A 22,184-nucleotide genomic window follows, 5' to 3' on the forward strand; every position below is an offset into this window, starting at 1 on the left:
TATAAAACAACTCCCAACTCAGCCAAAACAAAGGAAAGCCATTTGCAGAACATTAAGATTGCGCTAAATCAAGGCTAAGCAGCGATTGGGTAGCTATTTTTAGTTCCCTGACAACACAAAAACACGTGGTCGGAAAATTACCGGTTTAGCGGTAACTCGGTATATAGCATTTTCGGAAATTACCAGTATGTCGGTAATTCGTTCTGGTAAGGTTAAGACATTTTCAGAAATATCACCATGTAATAGATTTTAATCCAAACTAGAATACGAGTTCTAGACATAAGGTTTAGCATCATTATATTTAGATTTTAATTTTCATAAGTGGTGCCTAACTGTTCTGTTAGGATAATTAATTGTTACCTATATATATATATATATATATATATATATATATATATATATATATATATATATATATATATATACATACACAATAAAAATCGTGATACTGCAAATATTCAAACGTTCAAAACCCTTTATAAACCTGTAAGGAAGGTATACAAAATTTTAATTATTCGACAAGGAGTACAAATAAAACAAGAAAAACCTTTATTCCATGGAGTTTCGAAAAGATCAATTCTTCTCATCAGAGGGAAGAGGTTTGCAAAATATAAAATAAATTTTGCAGGTTAGTGCATCACGGAAAACAAGCAATATGGAATTTTTCATATTTGCATAAAAAAGCCATTTAACAGTTTTTAGAAGGTTTGTAGGGATTCAAAGTAATTGAGAAAAGTAAGAAATATGAAAAAGAGAGAAAAAAAAAGATATGATATTATAAAGATTCAATGGAAAAAACGGTAAAATCCAATGCAGGAAAATGTTCAATCCAATGACAATCCATAAGGAAACAGAAATATAAATGACTAGAATAAAATGGAGCTTCAAGATTAAAGCATCAGATCAAAGAGATGTAGAAATATGAAACATCAGTTCTTTCTGACTATTTCCATAATAAGACGTTTTCTTTCTTTTCTTTTTTCGATTTTCATTTCTATACTGATTGATACACCTTTTCTTTATTTTTTAAAACACTTTCCGGTTTAATACGTTTTTTTTACCCTCTTATTCCATTTTTTATTGTAACCGTTTGAGGCTTTATTTTATACTAGGATTTCAGCCCGGCGTTGCTCAGGTGCTTGGAGGTGTATGTTGAGCAAAAAAAAAAAAAAAAAAAGAAAAAACCGGTCAATTTTTTAAACTTTGACCTCGTATTAAGACCCCTTAATATTTATTGTTTTAGACTCAAATCAAGTTATTAAGTTAGATCCCTGCCCGAGGAACCTATATCTAAAATTTCATTGTTTGGACCAGAAAATTTTCGGAGGAGTTTGGTAGAGTTCTGAAAGGTCAAATCGTTGGACTTTGACTCGTTAACAGCGGAATTTCTGTCCGAAACCCGATTACAAAGATTTTCTCAAATCTCAGTACCCTGTATATCAAATCTCGAGTATGTAGACTGAAAATTGACAGAGTTATTGCGTAGAGAAATGTACACAGACACACAGACAGACAGACATTTTCACTTTTATAGATATATAGATGGGTACTAGCTAATCTGTGTCCCACGCTAGACTCCGCCTATGAGATCAAGCGTGAAAAAACGTCCTTGTTATCCAGTCATAAAATCGTCTCTGATGTTTTCTCATTCCATATTTAATCGATTTTTTGTTTTTGTAATCATATCCTTAACTAATTCATTCACAGATAATTTATTCTCAAATGTCACAGTATTGAATTTGAATTCTGCCAACCCATACTTCACTAAATTCCATAACTTGTTGTTACATTTAAAGTCTAGTTCCCAGTCTACCTCGTTACTTCGAAACCATAAATAACAAAGGAAGGTAGAAGAGTGCATCGGCTGAAATGTGATTTTTTTTTTACTTGGGACTCGTCTTATCAAGGCCAGTTGATCACTCTATGATAAGGGTTAATGAGTGTAAGCTAGACGGTAATGCAACACCGTGATGATCAGTTATGGCGGAATTTGAGTAGGGTTCAATTATATATATACATATATATATATATTAGACTTGAAAACGACTATGTTATAGTCAGTTGTGAAGCAGCCCCACAGTATTGTGTTCCACAGACGGATAGTTTTAGGAAACAACTGGCACAGATAGAGAGTAAGGGAAATCATTGATAGTAGTTGTAGCTAAATGAGTATTTGTTGTGAAAGTTTTTTTTTTAAATGGAGAGTAGATAATACAGTGGATGTGTTATCGGCAGCTCCAGTAACTCTCGCTTCTCCTATTTTGTCATTCAGTCCTCATTCAATGAGTGATTTTTCTGACAAAGAGTGAAGAAAAAGCTGCTTAAAGGTCGGTAGTACTTGGTGACCAGTAGTCTGAGATGTCGGAAATTTTCTGTCTCTGTCTGTCCTTGTGGCCATTTCACTAGTAAGGGTGCTGGAGGTAAACGTTTGTCTGGGCTGACGTTATCCGCCTGATAGTCAGGGACCCGAACCTTGGATTAACCACTAAGGAGGCTGTCCTATCAGCAGGCGCAAAGTACTGGGACTGCTGTATTGCCATTTGGTGAGTGGATCTGGACCATGCAGTAGTATCTAGTGGGGCCTCTCGATGCCATACTAGTGGGTAATTGTTACGGCTTTACCTCTTCGTGTGCCACATAAAAAAAAATTCCTGTCTTTTTCTCTCTTACTTTCCCTCTCTGTACTGCTCTAACCAAGTATGCCGACCTATTCCACAAATCCCAAAACCTCAACATGAAATATCTCCAGAATAAAAAATCGATTAAACCTAGAACCCCATCTTCCAACGTAGACCCCTACTACCAGGTCTCCTTCTCCAACATCAAGGATCTACGTTCCAACCTTCCAGAGGTTGAAACCCAATTACAGGAGACGAAACCGGACATATTATTTCTAAGTGAAACTGGAATAGGGCCGACCACTTCCCTAGATGAGTTCATAATTAACGGATACTCAAATTTAACAGCTAAATCTGACCCCCAAGATCCCCATGGGCATGGAATATGTGCCTACATTAAGGATGGCTTCCCATGTGGAAGGGATATCTCTAGAGAAGATCCTAATTTACCCTATATGTGCTTCAGGGTTGCACTTGCTAACACATCTGCATTTATATTTGCCCTCTATAGGCCCCACAACAGCGGAGTTACTATCTTTAAGAGCATATCTGAGAAAATAGACCACATACTGTCTTCACATCCCTCGGCTAACATCCACATCTGTGGTGACTTCAACGTCCATAACGTGGAATGGCTGACCCATTCAAATAAGACAGATGATGAGGGGAGGTTTTGTCATGATTTTGCCATTGCTTATGACCTCACTCAGATTGTTCGCGAACCCACCCGTGTGCCCGATACACCCGGTCAATATGCAAGCCTCTTAGACCTTTTTCTCTCAACTTCCCCTGAGCTATGTTCATGTTCCGTTCATTCTCCTCTAGGATCCTCCGACCACTCCGTCATATCAGTTAAGATAAAAACGAAATGTAAGAAGCCCCCAGACGTACCCCTCCACCGTACTGTATACCGATACTCTATGACTGACTGGGATAGCTTCCGTACATTCATATCTGATTTATCCCTGCACTCTATGTATAAAAAGGATGTGCCCTCTATAGTATCAGATCTGACCGAATGGTTAATTGTAGGCATAGACCAATTCATACCATCTAAAAAATTCCAACAAAAACCTAACAGCCAGCCATGGATCTCCCCAGAATGTGCTGCTGCTATCGCGCACAGAAATCACTTTTTCCATAGCTACCAACGTAATAGATGCACAGAGACTAAAGCTGATTTCAGGTCTGCCAGCAACCACTGTAAAAGAGTATTAAAAAATGCAAGAGAGCTATATGCCCAGTCTGTTAAATCCAAGGTAGCTGATCAGCGGCTTGGATCCCACCAGTTTTGGCAAATAACAAATAGGATCCCGAACAGAAGTGTGCGTTCTATCCCAACCATTATCAATGGACAAGAGGTCATCTCGTCAGCGTCAGACAAGGCCAAACTATTTGCAAAGAACGTTGCAGCTAATTCTACCCTATGCGACGAAGGCCATCAACTCCCCATATTTCCTCCTATAACACAGAACAAGCTAGGTAACATACAAATATCCGTGCATGAGGTCGCCAAGCTAATAAAGAACCTAGATTCCAGTAAAGCAACTGGCCCTGATGGCATCCCAATTATAGTGTTAAAAAAGCTTCAACCAGAACTTGCTCCCATACTTACGAAACTATTTAAGCGCTGCCTTAAGAAGAAGTGCTTTCCGACTCCCTGGAAGACCTCATCAGTTTGCCCTGTATTTAAGAATTCAGGTGATAAGTCATCTCCCTCTCAATACAGACCTATAGGTCTCCTGTGTGTTATGAGTAAGTTGCTGGAATCCATATTAAATAGAGAAATAGTCAACCACCTCAGCAGGAATAACCTTCTTAGTGACACACAATATGGTTTCCGCTCTGCAAGATCTACTGCAGATGTGCTGACGGTTATATCCCACAGGATTAGTGAATTTCTTGACAAAGGCTTCCTTTCTAGGGCAATTGCTCTTGACATATCAAAGGCCCTCGACAAGGTATGGCATAAGGGTCTACTTCACAAGATTTCCAGCTACGGTATAACTGGAAATGTTTTCTCAATCATTAAATCATTTCTCTCCGATAGGCTCATAAGAGTAGTGGTAGATGGACAAAAATCGGAGGCCTGCAATATAAATGCTGGAGTCCCTCAGGGGTCAATCCTGGGCCCAACTCTCTTCCTGATCTACATCAATGACCTCCCTAAACACATACTTAAATCATTTGTTGACATCTATGCTGATGACACGACCATCTACGGCAACACATCAAAGGCTGTAAATGACAAAGTTCTCTCTGATTCTCTCTCCTCTGATCTCGAGCGCGTGGTTCAGTGGGGGAAGATGTGGCTGGTTACCTTTAATGCATCCAGAACTCAACTCCTATCTTTACATCATCAACGCTCTGATCCCCAGCTGGCATCAATTGTGATGGATTGCTCTCGTCTGGGTGAGGCCCCGTGTTTTGACAAGCTTCTGGGTTTGACCTTTACTCCTGATCTGAAATGGAACACGTACATCAAGTCTGTTGCCTAGGTCGCTGGAAAGATGGTGGGATCCTTCTACCGCTCCAGAAAATATCTCACTACTGATGCAATTCTCTATCTATATAAAAGCCAAGTACGTCCAAGGATGGAATACTGTTGCCATATCTGGGCAGGAGCTGCTAAAAACAGCCTATCCTGCCTTGACAGAGTACAAAATAGACTTCGTGGCTTAGTGGGGGATGCCCTTTTCTCTACCCTGCAACCCCTCTCCCACAGAAGAGACGTTGCGAGCCTGTCCTTGTTCTATCGTTATTTTCATGGCAGATGCTCGTCTGAACTCCAATCTCTGGTCCCCCTCGCCAATCTTTCACGAAAAACACCCGTCTAGCTGAATCCACTGTGAAAAATTTCCCCCACTCTATATCTGTGCCTAAATCAAAACGCGGATTCCATCAACAAAGCTTCTTTCTTAGAACTGCGCGCCTGTGGAACTCTGTTCCGTCTGCCTGCTTCCCTCCGGACTACAACTTGGATGTCTTCAAGTCCAATGTTAACAAATTCCTAATGAACCGCCCCCTTAAGTAAACACTTCAGCAAATCTCCTCACTAACGTAATGTACTTGCAATAACCCTTATCCCTGAGTGGCTTCCGCGCCTTGATAAGTGGTGATCACTGTATATAAAAAAAAGTTTTGCAGGAGACAACCACAGATTGAAGCACAGTCGATCACTTACCATAAAAGTAACGATACCACAGAAAAAAGACCATGCAACGTCTCTTCTGTACGAAAGAGGAAGTAGGAAGGCGAAAACGTCCTCGGCCATTATTAGATTTCGAAGACGGGTTTGTACCCTGCCAAGGCAGAAAAATGAGCTTTCCCCCAGATACCAAACGACAACAATAAAGGCAATTTGAATAACCCACAAAACAATCTGATAAAACATATTGCTTTTTGGTAATTTCTCAGGAGTTTATTTTTTTTAATCTATTTCTTTTTTAATTTTTAGATATTACATAGATGCATAAAAACAGATTATTCTTCTAGGTTTTGTTTTTTTTATTCTACATAAATTAATCAATTTAAAATTTACATTCTCACCGCATTTTTATTAAATTTTCTTTTTTTTATTTATTTGTTTCTGATTTTGCTTTATTTTTTTGTTTTTTTGTTGTGATACGGGGATAAAAGAGCCAGAATCAATATTTTCAATATCATATTTGACCTCATTCTTTTTCATTCTCGTTTCTCTACTACTACTACTACTACTACTACTACTAGTAGTAGTAGTAGTAGTAGTAGTACTACTACTACTAGTATCACAAAGCAAAAACAATGACAACGATATTATTATTATTATTATTATCATTATTATTATTATTATTATTATTATTATGAAGAAGAAGAAGAAGAAGAAGAAGAAGAAAAATTAGCTGTTTGGTCTGGATGGACCAGAAGTTCAACGAAGGACTTAATAGACAGTCAAATTACGTAAATGAGAAACAAAGACGAGTGCGCATAGATCTGGAGTGATATTTGGAGTGTGAATTAGAGATATAATGGAAGTTCTTTGTGGTTAGCAGGTGTGAAGAATGAAATAGAAATGAAGTAAAAACAACCCCAAGATAGGGTGAAAGTGAATAGAGAGAAAGTAAAAAAAAATAAATGTATGAAAATTTCAAATTTGAAGGTTTCCCGGACCAGATGATGCACAGGAATATTGGATAAAAAAAAACAAAAAAACTTTACCAACCTGCATGAAAGGTTGACGGAATTTTGACAGGAAAGGTAAGTCCTGAATAGACGAACAGTACTCTGCCAGGGGGATACATCAAAGAGCATTACAATTGATAACTACCGACCCATCACCTGCCTTTCATTGATGTGGAAACTGTTGACAGGCTTTTTGGCAGATGAGGTTTACTAATATTTGGAACTGCAAGAGATCTTACCAGAAGAAAAAAAGGGATGTAGACGAGATAGTAGAGGGACCAAGGATCAATTGCTTATTTATAGGACAATTATTCAGGATTGTAAGAGAAGATCCACGAATCTATGCATGCCATGGATAGATTACCGCAAAGCATATGGCATGGTTCCGCATAGCTGGACCAAGGAACTTATGGAAATATTTCGAAGAGCGTCGAATGTGCGAAATTTTTTGGAAAGAAGTATGAAACAATTAAAATTGTCAGTGACATCAAGCGTGAGATCTTGGGGAAGTTCATATGAAGAAAGGGATTTTTCAGGGAGATAGCTTACCAGCATTGTTATTTGTTTTTAGTATGGTACCTTTGTCGTACATATTACAAACGGTAAATGCGTGTTTTAAGTGGAAAAAGAAAAAGTATTCAGTAAACCATTTATTATTTATGGACGATTTAAAGCTGTTTAAAACGATTGAAAGCGAGCTAAGTATGCTTGCAAGAACTGTTCACATGTTCTATAATGACATGTGTATCGAGTTTGACATACAGAACTGTGGTGTGCTGAAATTAAGAAAAAAGGAGAACAGATGAATGAAAGTGAATGAATAAAAAAAAGAGGTTTGAGTAGAAGGTTACACCTACTTAAGAATTGTGGAATTACAGTGTGAAACGATGAATAACTCGCCCCAAAGAAAACAACACTACAGCTTTATTTTAAGATTTTATTTGAAAAAAAAAATCAATGCGGGTGATTTAATTATGTAATAGGGCTGAAATTTATTCAATGTAGCCGCTTTCAGCCTCAATCACCGCCTAGATACGGGTCCGGAATTGGGAGCAAGCCTTTTCCACAAGCGCTGTCAGGAGTTTGGTTAATACTTAGCGGATGGTGGCGATCAGGCTGGCTTTAGTGTTGTGAGAGGTCATGTTGATGATGTTATCAGCGTATGACAAAGCGAAGTAGTCCAGCGAGTTCAGGCTCGGGGGAGAGGGGGCCCAGTGAGTGAAGGATACAAAGTTGTAGCACTCCTTCTGAAGCCAACCTGGGTCTCTTTGGACTTTTGGGCCGGCTCTGAGTCCTACTGCAACACCCAGGATGTTCCAACAGTCACCTGATTGCACCAGGGCATCACCACACTCTTCAGCACATTCAGGTATACTTTGGTGTTGATTTTCTAGCCAACTTCTAAGATGTGAGGTGGCATGATGTGGCCTTCACTTGAAACCACACCAAAGACCATAACCGTGGCCGGAAATTTCTTTTAGCTGTTCCCTCTAGCATTGAACCACCCGGATTTGCATTTTGAAAGTGCTGGCAATATTTCTGTTGTCATAACATGGATCTGTAGAGAGCATGGGGTTTACAGCGACGCATCTCCGATCTCGCTGGTTGAATATTGTGTCACTTTCAGACATGAAAGAAGGCACCTATCGCTCGTGGGATTTGTACGCGAATGACCAACTAGTAGATGGTTTGCAACAACAAAACAAAGAAAACCGGTTTTCATCAAACGGAAATTGAATCATGTCCTTTTTAGCACAATAATTTTATCGTGCCATCCTGTGAATAAAAAATAGCTAAGACGAAGGAAATAATAGGAAAAGAATACAAGAGAAGACTAAAATTGGTTCTTTGATCAAGATTGAACGAGAAAAACAAAATATTTGCAGTAAACACATGAGCAGTAGCTATATTTGCAATGCAAAGAAAATGAGCTGAAATATATGAACAGGAAAACAAAGACAACGATGATAATGATCGGATCTCTTCACTCAGTTATATGGGAAAAGAAAGGGGGGGAGTGACGAGGACTAATAGGTGTAGAACGATGCGTAAAAGAAGAAAATAATCTGAAAATTTACATCTATAGAAAGCGGTGGCTGACAGCCGGCGCGATGTGGCGAGGGGAAATACTTGTAAAAGATAGGAACCACGTGGTTTCTCCACGTGGAGGAATCACGTGGAGGAACCACGTGGAGGAACCACGCGGAGAAACCACTTAAAAAAGGTGTCTCGTCGGGTTTTTATTTCTTTCCTTTGTTTTTTTCCGTTTGTTCCTGTGACGCTATTCACGTTGCATTTGTATGCACAAAAGTCGTTCATAAACAATATAACCAATCATTATGAATTTTTCGAAAACAGTTGGTAAGCGCAAGTGATCGCAATGTGGGCTATATTGAGTTTAATTTGTTTTGTTTTTTTCAACAGAAGATGTAAATATGGGTGAAAGCCCTTCAGGAATTTCACATACTTCCGATCGTTGTGAAAACTTTCACAAGAAACACTCGTCGAGCAGAAAACACTATCAATAATTCCCCCCCCCACTATCTGTGCCTAAACCTAAACGTAAATTCCACGAACTAAGCTTCTTTCTTAGAACTACACGCCTGTGGAATTGTAGTCCAATGTAAACAAATTTTTGATGAGCCGTTCCACTTAAATTAACAAATTTACCGAATTTCCATTACTAACGATTACTATATTGTCCAATTGACTACTGTACACTATTAACCCTTATCCTCGAGTGGTCTCTGGCCTTGATAAGTGGTTATGCCCATGTAAAAAATAAATAAAAATAACAATAGATATGAGACATCTATTAATAAATATGTTCTCAAATTTCAGTTTCTTTGGAGTATTTTGGCGTCTTTTAGGGTGCATAATATGGACCAAACGTCACATTTGAAAATCTGTTTTTTTTCAGATTGCATTAAATTTCATACATCATATATATATATATATATATATATATATATATATATATATATATATATATATATATATATATATACTCTACAATAATTATTAAATAGTTACACAAACTAGTGTTTCATCAGTGCAGGGTGTCACAATTAACACCAGTGGATAGATTTGAGCCCAGCAACACAAGCCATCCCTGGCGTCATTAGCAAGGACCTAATCCATTCGGCTACCGTTAACCGCAAGAAATTCTATTGAGTTTTAAACTTTTATTTATATATATATACTCTACAATAATTATTAAATAGTTACACAAACTAGTGTTTCATCAGTGCAGGATGTCACAATTAACACCAGTGGATAGATTTGAGCCCAGCAACACAAGCCATCCCTGGCTTCATTAGCAAGGACCTAATCCATTCGGCTACCGTTAACCGCAAGAAATTCTATTGAGTTTTAAACTTTTATTTTTTAAATGCTTTTTAACGTCTGTCAGAGTGATCCAATCGTTATATCATGATTTGTGCTGTTGATTTATTTATTTTTATAAGCGATTCTGTGGTATTATTTACACTCCCTGAGTGCTTTAAAGGGAGAGGTTATCTGCCCTTTGTTTATATTCTTGTCGGCCCACACATATATGTGCGTGTGTGCGTGTGTATATATATATATATATACTTTTTAGTTATATTTTGCATACACATTTAATAAAATTATGTGACATCCTTATATACATTACCTAAATGTGTATGTCAAAAATAATATATATATATATATATATATATATATATATATATATATATATATATATATATATATATGTAAGAGAAAGAAAATTAAAACTGCAAGTTAAACTTTACTATCAAAATTCATTGTTCGACTGAATACTCCAAAAACAACTTACAAAGTCTTTATTCCGCGGAGTTTCAAAGAATGCTATTCTTGTTATTCTTCTCATCAGAGGACATAAAGAAATTAGCAAAAGAATAATAACAAGAATAGCACTCTTTGAAACTCCGCGGAATAAGGACTTTGTAAATTGTTTTTTGGAATATTCAGTCGAACAATGAATTGTGATTGTAAGTTCAACTTACAGTTTTAATTTTCTATCTCTTATAATAAGCTCTACTCTCTATTGCGCATTGAGCTTTTTTATTCGGTTGGTATTAAATTATCTATATATAAATACCGGTATTCATATTATTGAAGTTTCCCATTGCGTATATCAGGTAAACACTACACCCCTTTGATTTCATTACGTTATACATATACATATACATACATACATACATACATACATATATATATATATATATCTTATAATATAAACTGAATGTGTGTGTGTGTCTGGTCACGAATAGGCTCCTATATGGTTGACTATTTGAAAAAACTGATTGCATATAATGATAAAAGATGTATCGAGACACAGGAATGAGTATGTTTGATCTGGCAGAACGGCGGTCCATTAAAATTGTGGGGTCTGCGTTCGCGCCTGGTCCACAAAGTATGGAAATAAAAAAATTAAAAATTAAAAAAAAAAACGTTTACAACTGTTTTTGATATAGATGTATATAAGAATACTTTGATAAGTATGTTTTAACTTAAATAGGGATGGTATAATAAAATTGTGGGGTCTGCGTTCGCGCCTGGCCTTCATAGAATAAAACAGGCACAAACTTTAATAAAGACTTTTCATATCTATCTGCGTAAGTATACTTTGATAATTATGCTTCAGTTTGAAGAAATATGGTATAATAAAATTATGGGGTGTTCATTCGCACCTGACCTCCATAGAATGGAAATATGCCACAAAGTTTAACAAGGTTTTTTAATATAGATCCACAGAATATTGTGATAAGTGTTTCAGTGTGAACAGGTATGGTATAATAAATTATTGGGTTTATCTATTTTATTTTTACTTTCATCATATTTTGCTTTAGTTTTGATACCCCCAAATTCGAAGCTATCTCTTTACAACCCTTCCTTTTCATAACCTCTCATAATTTCATAAATCAGTCCATTTTCTGTAGGCTGTTTTTGAACCCAGTCAACGACGGGTACTTTTGCTAGTGTATATGTATATATATATATATATATATATATATATATATATATATATATATATATATATATATATATGCACTTTATTTACTAATATACACCCCTAAAGTTAACAATGCAAATTACCTCATAGATAATTTATTTATATAGGTACGTACATTCATCGAAATGCATTATTTATATAGATATGTAGATTTACCAATATAAATTATTTATTTATATAGATATGTAGATTTAGCAATATGAATTATTTATTTATATATATATATATGTCGATTTATCAATATAAATTATTTATTTATATATATATATATGTCGATTTATCAATATAAATTATTTATTTATATATATATGTCGATTTATCAATATAAATTATTTATTTATATATATATGTCGATTTATCAATATAAATTATTTATTTATATATATATGTCGATTTATCAATATACATTATTTATGTATATATATATATGTAGATTTACCAATATAAATTATTTATTTATATATATATGTAGATTTATCAATATACATTATTTATTTATATATATATGTCGATTTATCAATATAAATTATTTATTTATATATATATATGTCGATTTATCAATATAAATTATTTATTTATATATATATATATGTCGATTTATCAATATAAACTATTTATTTATATATATATGTCGATTTATCAATATAAATTATTTATTTATATATATATGTAGATTTACCAATATAAATTATTTATTTATATATATATGTAGATTTATCAATATAAATTATTTATTTATATATATATATGTAGATTTATCAATAAATATTATTTATTTATATATATATGTAGATTTATCAATATAAATTATTTATTTATATATATATGTAGATTTACCAATGTAAATTATTTATTTATATATATATATATGTAGATTTATCAATAAATATTATTTATTTATATATATATATGTCGATTTATCAATATAAATTATTTATTTATATATATATGTAGATTTACCAATATAAATTATTTATTTATATATATATATGTAGATTTATCAATAAATATTATTTATTTATATATATATGTAGATTTACCAATATAAATTATTTATTTATATATATATATGTAGATTTATCAATAAATATTATTTATTTATATATATATGTCGATTTATCAATATAAATTATTTATTTATATATATATGTCGATTTATCAATATAAATTATTTATTTATATATATATGTAGATTTACCAATATAAATTATTTATTTATATATATATATGTAGATTTATCAATAAATATTATTTATTTATATATATATGTCGATTTATCAATATAAATTATTTATTTATATATATATGTCGATTTATCAATATAAATTATTTATTTATATATACATATGTCGATTTACCAATATAAATTATTTATTTATATATATATGTAGATTTACCAATATAAATTATTTATTTATATATATATGTAGATTTACCAATATAAATCATTTATTTATATATATATATGTCGATTTATCAATATAAATTATTTATTTATATATATATGTAGATTTATCAATATAAATTATTTATTTATATATATATGTCGATTTATCAATATAAACTATTTATTTATATATATATGTCGATTTATCAATATAAATTATTTATTTATATATATATGTAGATTTACCAATATTAATTATTTATTTATATATATATGTAGATTTACCAATATAAATTATTTATTTATATAGATATGTCAATTTACCAATATAAATTATTTATTTATATATATATGTCGATTTATCAATATAAATTATTTATTTATATATATATGTAGATTTACCAATATAAATTATTTATTTATATATATATGTAGATTTACCAATATAAATCATTTATTTATATATATATATGTCGATTTATCAATATAAATTATTTATTTATATATATATGTAGATTTATCAATATAAATTATTTATTTATATATATATGTCGATTTATCAATATAAATTATTTATTTATATATATATGTAGATTTATCAATATAAATTATTTATTTATATATATATATGTAGATTTATCAATATAAATTATTTATTTATATATATATATGTAGATTTATCAATATAAATTATTTATTTATATATATATATGTAGATTTATCAATATAAATTATTTATTTATATATATATGTAGATTTACCAATATAAATTATTTATTTATATATATATATGTAGATTTATCAATATACATTATTTATTTATATATATATGTAGATTTACCAATATAAATTATTTATTTATATATATATGTAGATTTATCAATATAAATTATTTATTTATATATATATGTAGATTTATCAATATAAATTATTTATTTATATATATATGTAGATTTACCAATATAAATTATTTATTTATATATATATGTAGATTTACCAATATAAATCATTTATTTATATATATATGTCGATTTATCAATATAAATCATTTATTTATATATATATGTCGATTTATCAATATAAATTATTTATTTATATATATATGTCGATTTATCAATATAAATTATTTATTTATATATATATGTCAATTTATCAATATAAATTATTTATTTATATATATATGTCAATTTATCAATATAAATTATTTATTTATATATATATATATGTAGATTTTCCAATATAAATTATTTATTTATATATATATGTAGATTTATCAATATAAATTATTTATTTATATATATATATGTCGATTTATCAATATAAATTATTTATTTATCTAGATATGTCAATTTACCAATATAAATTATTTATTTATATAGATATGCCTAGTTATCAATATAAATTATTTATTTATATATACATATGTCGATTTATCAATATAAATTATTTATTTATATAGATATGTAGATTTACCAATATAAATCATTTTTTATGTAGATATGTCAATTTATCAATATAAATTATTTATTTATATATATGTCAATTTATCAATATAGATTATTTATTTATATATATATGTAGATTTATCGATATAAATTATTTATTTATATAGATATGTCAATTTATCAATATAAATTATTTATTTATAGAGATATGTAGATTTATCAATATAAATTATTTATTTATATAGATATGTCAATTTATCAATATAAATTATTTATTTATATAGATATGTCAATTTATCAATATAAATTATTTATTTATATAGATATGTCAATTTATCAATATAAATTATTTGTTTATATAGATATGTAAATTTATCAATACAAATTATTCATTTATATAGATATGAAGGTTTATCAATAGAAATTATTTTTTTATATAGATACGTGGATTCATCTATAATGACAGGAGCCGTGGAAATTTCATCGAATGAGAAACATATTTAATAAACAAATATGTTTTTATAAAGCTTGTATTTTTTGGATAGCATAAAGGAATAGTTTTTTGGCAAAAAAAAAACAACAAAAAAACAACAACAAAAAACAAAAAAACAAAAAAACAAAAACAAAAAAAAACAATAAATACGTTGCAATATTAAAAAATATTAATGTTTCTATAAAATAATATCCATTGTATTTTAACTATAGAACTGAGGCAAATTATATAAATAAATAAGTAATAATAAATACCTAGAAAGTAATATTTTGTTATATAGTTCAATACAAATAATAAAATCACATAGTAAGAAAAATCTTTAATTACTCCCTCAGTCCAGCACCCCTTGGCAGATAAGATTCTTAGTTACAGTTCGGCTTCTTCTTTTTACCCTCGAATCTACATTAAAGGGAGCTCAGCCTCATATTATTTCTGGGATTGCTAGAGTTGCCTTTTTATAGACACATTTTTTGAATTTGGCCATTTTTTAAACAGTTTAGCCGTAAAAATTTGTACTTGGCACTTAAAAAAAAAAAAATTAGCTTCAATTTTGACGTTTTTTTCTGTTTTTTTTTCAAAAATATTCACTTGATGATAAGAGTAACATATTAACGAGGTTGCATAGTAACGAGGTTGCGTAGTAACGAGATTGCATAGTAACGCGTTTTGAATGTATCTAATTACCGAAAGCGTAGCGTACGAACTAACTACTAGAAAAACAAGCACAATATCATATAGATACATAAAGTATTCATATAAGTACGTTGAGACATCTACATAAACTATTTATCTACATAGGTAATAGATTTATCTATATAAATTATATATTAATAATATGAATATTTATCCAAACATTATTAGCTACATATGTACATACATGTTTCTGTGGCGATATCTTAACGGAAATCCTACATCTTCAAGCTAGTAGTTTGCCTGAAGACGTGGGATTTCCGATAAAAGGTCGCTACAGAAACATGTTTGCTCATATGTAGCCAATAATGTTTGGATAAATAAACATATTATAAGCACGCTTTTTTCATCTAGAACTTTTTAATAAACACAGGTGTTTCAGGGGATTTACACCTTGGAAACTAAAACTGTACAATTATTATTAAATTATTTATTCATGTAGATACTAGCAGAGAGATACGACTTTGCCCAGGATTGAATGATGTTCAACGAATGTTTTACACTCTCATTTTTTTTCAATCAAATCGATTGATTGCCTGCTGCAGCTATGGACCCATCGCCGTGCACAGAGACCAAGTTTTACATGATTTAGTCCACAATACATTGTAGTAAACATTGCACTGTAGAGAACCTACTGCTGATTTTATAAACACATTTTTTATATGTAATGGCTTGCATTAAAGTTTAAAAGGCCAAAGTCAAGTATCATGCTTCAATTATGCTCTAGATAGAAACATTCATTGTCATATCAATAAACATACTGTTGATTTTATATATTGGCCTTACTGCTTGTGTGGTGATAACCGCTTGAATTAAGTTTAAAATAAAAAAGTCAAGTATCATAGTGCAATTGTGTTTTAAACAGAAACATTTATTTCGAACGCACCTCTGTTAATAAAACTTGTAAAACGCACTTGTGATGTTAGCCTTTCTAAGGTGTTAATTTTGGTCAGAATCACCTGTTCCTTCTCTCATCGGATTATTTCGATTATTGATTATCAATACTTACCAAAGACATTCTGATATAAAGCTTATCTAAGAACACTGCCAGGTACATTTAATAAAAATCGGTCCAGTCGTTTTCGAGTCTATAGGGAACTACCTATAGGGAACTAACTCATACACAAATAACGTTCCTTTTATGCAATAATAGAGATTCATTTACATGGGTACGTAGATTTATCTATATAAATTACTTAATTACTTATGTAGATTCGCAACGATATATATATATATATATATATATATATATATATATATATATATATATATATTATTCCCTTACATAGATCCGTAGACTATATAACCTATACGCGATATAAATTATTTACTTATAGAGACGCTTAAGCACATCTGCATAAGTCATTCATTTACTTTCGCCGTCTAATCACTAGTTTAATTCAATCTATGCGTTTAGCGCTGAAATTACCATCACAACGCCATCGTTACAGGCAGACAAGATATTTTTATAGAGAATCGGGGACGTATGTTAACTTCTGTTTGAATTTAAATGTCCTGTCGAAATTCCTCGGCCAGTTTGTTTTTTTGGCAAAAAACTATTATCTTTCTGTCACCAATTGTAAAAGATAATTGGAATTTGGAAAGAGAAATATTTTTGACTCAGCCAACCAGACAGCGTGTCTCCAATGTACGAGATGGGTTTGAAAACAACGAAATTGACTGGACTATGTCCCATGTAAGGTATCGGTGAAAGAGGGATAGGTGGATTGTGTTATGATCTAAACGTGATATTTTGAAAGCATATAACTGTAATCTTATCCGTTGCTTTTACATATCATTATCGTTTTGGACATGCTTTTTGCATGTAACTCCTTTATTTATCACGACAACGCACCTGCTCACAGCATCCTTTGTTTACTTAACCTTGCTTAAGAGAGTTTGCATTGCAGGGAGAATTACGTAGTGTGTTATTTGGAATTGACGTATTAGCATTCGTACACGATAGTTAACAGTCGAGGAAACGTAATAAAATTGAATTTTTCACTGAACTGTACAATTTTTAAGTTCCAGAAATATTAAATTTTATTTTTGTTGAATTTCAATTACATCGACATTTGTCTTTTGGATGCAGTAAAATTCTTATATGATCAAATCATGTGTTTATTAGCGTCTCAGTGCTCAAAAATAGTTCTATTGGACCTGTTAGTGTTACATAAGAAGGGCCGCCCCCCCTTTTTTACAAGGTGGTCACCACTTATCAAGGCCCGGAAGCCATTCAGGGATAAGGGTTATTGCTAGTGCAGTACGTTAGTGTGGAGATTTAATAAAGTGTCTGCTTAAGGGGGCGGTTCATCAGGAATTTGTTTACATTGGACTTGAAGACATCCAGGTTGTAATCAGGTGGGAAGCAGCAGACGGAACAGAGTTCCACAGGCGTGCAGTTCTAAGAAAGAAGCTTTGTTCATGGAATCTACGTTTTGATTTAGGTACAGATAAAGAGTGGGGGAAATTTTTGACAGTGGATTCAGCTAGACGGGTGTTTATCGTAAAAGATTGGCGAGGTGGGAGCAGAGATTGGAGTTCAGACGAGCACCTGCCATGAAAATAACGATAAAACAAAGATAGGCTCGTAACGTCTCTTCTGTGGGAGAGAGGTTGCAGGGAAGAGAAGAAGGCATCCCCCACTAAGCCACGAAGTCTATTTTGTACTCTGTCAAGACAGGACAGGCTTTTTTTTTTTAGCAGCTCCTGCCCAGATATGGCAGCAGTATCCATCCTTGGACGTACTTGGCTTTTATATAGATAGAGAATTGCATCAGTAGTGATATATCTTCTGGAGCGGTAGAAGGATCCCACCATCTTTCCAGCGACCTTGGCAACAGACTTGATGTACGTGTTCCATTTCAGATCAGGAGTGAAAGTCAAGCCCAGAAGCCTATCAAAACAATTTCAATTGATGCCAGATGGGCATCAGAGCGTTGATGATGTAAAGATAGGAGTTTAGTTTTAGATGCATTAAAAGTAACCAGACACGACTTCCCCCACTGAACCACGCGCTTGAGATCAGAGGAGAGAGAGAATCAGAGAGAACTTTGTCATTTACAGCCTTTGATGTGTTGCCGTAGATGGTCGTGTCATCAGCATAGATGCCAACGAATGATTTAAGTATGTGTTTAGGGAGATCATTGATGTAGACCAGGAAGAGAGTCGGGCATAGGATGGACCCTTGAGGGACTCCAGCATTAATACTACAGGCCTCTGATTTTTGTCCCTCGACCACTACTCTTATGAGCCTATCAGAGAGAAATGATGTAATGATAGAGAAAACATTTTCAGTTATACCGTACCTGGAAATCTTGTGAAGTAGGCCTTTATGCCATACCTTGTCGAAGGCCTTTGATATGTCAAGAGCAATTGCCCTAGAAAGGAAGCCTTTGTCGAGAGATTCACTAATCCTATGAGATATAAACGTTAGCACATCTGCGGTAGATCTTGCAGAACGGAAACCATATTGTGTGTCACTAAGGAGGTTATTTCTGCTGAGGTGGTTGACTATTTCTCTATTTAATATGGATTCTAGCAACTTACTCATGACACGCAGGAGGCTTATTGGTCTGTACTGACTTATCACCTGATCTCTTAGGGCATACTCATGTAAGTAAGAAGGCAGTCTAGATAAGTAAAAATAATATTAGGAAAAGGCTAGAATCGAACCCTGTAGGCAAGTGTTAAAAGATAATGGATAATTGAAATGCTAGGAATGCAGTCGATTGTTAATTCTTTTAGAAATAACTAAATATTATTTAGGTCAGAGATATAGCGATTGTCCATTCTTTTAGAAATAACTGGATATTAAATATGTCAGTTAAAAGAATGGACAATAACAAAGTTGAAAATGTTGTGTAACAAACAGGTTACATGACACAGTATAATTTACGGATTTCTTTTGTTTATCAGAGGTGTCAGATAAATGTGCAAAGGGCACGGGTAAAACGTGATAAAGTCACGTTGGTTCACAGCAGGCCTCTGACGTCATAAACAAAGGAGATTCTCAATATGTTGAAACAGGGTTCGAAGTTAGAAAAGATTAGATAATCATAGAATCATAGTCACAGACGAGAGTTGGACAGCGACGTAGTTGAGCTGATCCTCTTAGAGGCGAAGGGGGAGGAGAGTAGACCATGGAGCCATACAAGCTTGAATTCCTAAGTCATAAATCGGCTGGCTGATGAATAAACATCACCGTCTATATTTTGTAACTGTTTGTCTTCGTATCGTCATTACAACTGAAAGGTAAATGTGTTTCGTCTATCATCATCTTAAACGAACTTTGTATAAACCCCTCAAAGTATTATGTGTCCTATCCTCCATCATAACTAATATGATTCTTACCCTCTGATATAAAAGTACTGTATTATACATTCCTTTAATAATGAATTCGTATCTCTCTCAGCTCTGTTATAAATGTCTTTCTCAGTATATAAATGCCATTATCATCCTCGTTCTGAGTCCCCGTTAAATGTGTCTCAATATGACCCCTCCGCAACACATCATCGGACGTTGGATTAATAGTAGGGAAAACGTTTGTTTTAACTATCTTCTAAGCCTGAAATTATCAACCATTTCGAAAAAAAAATCGACCGATGTTTTTTATTTATTCGTTTAGATTGAATAATAATAATAATAATAATAATAATAATAATAATAATAACAATAATAACAATAATAACAATAATAATAATAATAACAATAATAACAATAATAATAATAATAATAATAATAATAATAATAATAACAATAATAATAATAATAATAATAACAATAATAACAATAATAACAATAATAATAATAATAATAACAATAATAACAATAATAACAATAATAATAATAATAATAACAATAATAATAATAATAATAATAATAATAATAATAATAATAATAATAACAATAATAATAATAATAATAATAATAACAATAATAATAATAATAATAACAATAATAACAATAATAACAATAATAATAATAACAATAATAATAATAATAATAACAATAATAATAATAATAATAATTATAATAATAATAACAATATTAATAATAATAATAATAACAATAATAATAATAATAATAATAATAATAATAACAATAATAATAATAATAATAACAATAATAACAATAATAACAATAATAATAATAATAATAATAATAACAATAATAACAATAATAATAATAATAATAATAATAATAATAATAACAATAATAACAATAATAACAATAATAATAATAATAACAATAATAATAATAATAATAACAATAATAACAATAATATTAATAATAATAATAACAATAATAATAATAATAATAATAATAATAACAATAATAATAATAATAATAATAATAATAATAATAATAATAACAATAATAACAATAATAATAATAATAATAATAATAATAATAATAATAATAATAATAATAATAATAATAATAATAATACCAGATGTCGTAATAATTAACAAGAAAGAAGAAGCCTGTCAAATCATAGATTGTGCAGGGGTGAGTATGAAAGAAAAGGAGAAACGAAGCAAATACACAGAGCTAGTCAGAGAGTTAAAAGGGATTTGGATGACGAAGAAAATCAAAACAATGCCTATAATAGTAGGAGCACTAGGAACAATTCCGAAAAACGTTGAAAAAAGAATGGTAGAATTTGCAATCAGAGGAATGGCTGAAAAGATACAACGACTTATGATAATGAAAATGGCTGAAATATTAAGAAAAAACCCTTGAATGCGGAGAATAATATACATGAACCACATGCATGAGCCAGACAAACTGCTACCGAGGCAAAACAGGAAGAAGCGTTACAGGGAATGAAGAACACTGCAGCTACATATCAACAAGTTCTACATCCCCATCACGCATCCCCTCCCATTGTCCCATCACCGCCCCCCCCCAAAAGTGTGATACTAAATAGCCGAGAGGATGGAAAAACCGAGGAGAGAGCGCTGACCAGACCTCCGTTGGACAAGCACGAAGAGAACTGGGACCTTGTGGAGGCTTAGTGACACTCAAATTCTAGCGTAGACCAATGCCCGCTGCTAGAGAGAAATCGGTGGCAAGTGGCTGTTGCGATAACGCAAATTTATTTGCAAATGCTATCGAAGGAGGTGGAGAGTGCTGGACGTCTGGGGAGACTTGTTGTCACTCAGTTTCCAGGGAAGACCACAGGTTTTTTTCAATCAGATCTTTGATGACTTGTGTGAACGCTGCATGTGAGCCAATAATAACAATAAATAAAACGATTGGTTGACCTGAACAATACTGCCCCTACGATTTACTTAAAAAAATTTTTTCACTTATTCTAAATTTTACAGGCATAAATTTGAAATTATAATATTCTACTACAGTGAAG

The sequence above is a fragment of the Euprymna scolopes genome, chromosome 22 (genome assembly GCF_053919585.1).
Source record: "Euprymna scolopes isolate OS-2025 chromosome 22, ASM5391958v1, whole genome shotgun sequence".
Classification (NCBI taxonomy): Eukaryota; Metazoa; Mollusca; class Cephalopoda; order Sepiida; family Sepiolidae; genus Euprymna; species Euprymna scolopes.